We start from the raw sequence: 2,181 nt of genomic DNA, 5'->3' as shown, positions 1-2,181 counted from the left end.
GTAATTTACAAATGCTTTAAATCAGGTTGGTTCCGGATCCATACCCTGGTCTGCTAATCTGTGACCTCTGCCCTACATTTTTGGGTGGTCTGTGAACGGACCAATGGAAACACTGTTGCTAACGTCCATGCAGAGCAAACTAATTTCTATTGGTCCTCTCAGTAGAAATGTAGAGTGACATTACACGTCATGCAGCATATCTCTTAGCAGCTTTAATAATGGGAATGGACGCAGAAAAAGTATTTGATCCTGAAAGGTGGGAATTCTTGTTTAAAGTAACGAATAGTTTTCATTTTCATGAGCAATGTATCAAAACTATCCACACTTTACATACAAATCATAGAGCTACGATCAAGGTAAATGACAGTCTATTGAAAATTCTCAAACTAGAAAGGGGTTGTCGGCAGAGATGTTCAGTAAGGCCATTGTTGTTTGCCATCTTTTTTGAGCCACTAAGCCAATGGATATAATAATATCAAAGGGGTGGTGATGGCGGGAGACAGAAAATTGAGATGTTTGCAGACGACATCCTTATTTACATGGTTAATCCTAAATCCTCCTCCTTACCAATGCTAATGAATTCCAAAAGAAGAAAATGAAAAACAATCCACTGGACTTTGTGTGGAACACAAACTTTCAGTCATCAGAACCTTACAACATAGCTCTGAGCATGTCCCTACAAAAACAGAAAAACATCAAAGATGCTCTTCAAACCTGCGGATATCCAAACTGGGCCTTTGTCATATTAGCAAGGAAATCCAAAAGACATGCAGCAGGACATAAGGGTGAAAAGACTAAACGCAAAGGAATCGCCATCCCATGTGTTGCTGGAGTCTCTGAAAAACTCAAGAGGATTTTCTCCAAACACAAAATCCCAGTACATATCAAACCAAACAAGACCCTTAATCAGAGACTAGTGCATCCTAAAGATTAAACCCCCGAACCAAATGAGTGGAGTGATGTATGCAGTTCAATGCAGAGAGGAATGCTCTGATCTTCATTATTGGAGAAACCAAACAACCTCTTCACAGACGCACGGCCCAACACAGAAGAGCGACCTCTTCTGGACAAGAATCTGTGGTACATCTACACCTTATGGACAAAGGACAATCTTTTGAGGACCAGAATCTTCACATTTTGGACAAAGAAAGGAGGTGGTTTGAGAGGGGCGTGAAGGAAGCCATCTATGTTAAGAAAGAAAAACCAACCTTAAACAGAGGAGGTGGACTCAGGTTTCAGCTTTAAAACCTACAAAGCAGCAATAGAGTTAATCCCTTCCCGTTATCACTGCAGCCCCTATACAGGAGAGTGGAGGACCTCGCCTATTCAGCCAGGCAAACAATTCCCTTTAAAAAAAACCTTTCAGACACTTAGACCGGTATGGGGCATTGCAGGCTAAAAAAAGAAGCCAAACGACCCCCATTCCAAAGGAGTGGACCCCTTCGTCCGTTTCAATTTGCATGTTTTCAAAACTTAAACAAGGTTTTTATGAGCTGCTGTATAAAACCTCGAAACTGAACTCTATTCCTGACATTTTGAATTGAAAAAGCTTCCTGGATGGGAAGCAAAACATCTTCAAAATTGGAAACAAAGTCCAGTGGATTGTTTTCATTTTTAATTTTCTTTTTTGGAATGACTATGACCTGGATGACTGAGAGACTCATAGTGGAGAAATCTGCATTTAACCCATCCCTATGGGGAGCAGTGGGCTGCCATCATGGGGCGCGAGGGGAGCATTCAGGGGTTAAGTGTCTTGCTCAGACAGCCAGAGTGGCGATCTGTGGGAGCGGGTTTCGAACTCACAACCTCAGGATTCCAAGCCCTATGCCTTAAACACTAGGCTGCCACTCCACCAAATATCAATCAATGGGTGGGTTTATCTATTAAAAGTTGTAATAAAATTATAAGAAAACACAATCCCACAGATCACTGTAGATTTCTGAGATGGATGGCAGATGTTACAGAATTCCCACCTAATAAATTGGATAGCAGATTTAAATTGTGGGAAAATGGACCCAATGTGCATAGGGAGGTTCTAAATAAATACAAATTGATGAGTTTTCAAGAGCCAAAAGAGACATTCAACCTTATCAATCAGGGATTTTTATAGATACCTGCAATTACGGCATTATTTAGGACAAAAAAACAATTAGAAAAAGGGAATCAAGAATCAACATGGCC

General features: G+C 40.8%; 1 protein-coding gene across 1 annotated transcript in view; it reads right to left on the bottom strand.

The window, feature by feature from the left end:
• The window catches only part of lin54 (lin-54 DREAM MuvB core complex component), a 24,322-nt gene that overhangs the window by 1,747 nt on the left and 20,394 nt on the right, over positions 1 to 2,181 (bottom strand). The gene's annotated exons all lie outside the window — the stretch shown is intronic.

This window comes from Cyprinodon variegatus, unplaced genomic scaffold, assembly GCF_000732505.1.
Source record: "Cyprinodon variegatus isolate N-32 unplaced genomic scaffold, C_variegatus-1.0 Scaffold1214, whole genome shotgun sequence".
NCBI lineage: Eukaryota > Metazoa > Chordata > Actinopteri > Cyprinodontiformes > Cyprinodontidae > Cyprinodon > Cyprinodon variegatus.
The sequence above is the reverse complement of the archived record's forward strand: the minus strand, read 5'-3'. Positions and strand labels throughout refer to the sequence as shown.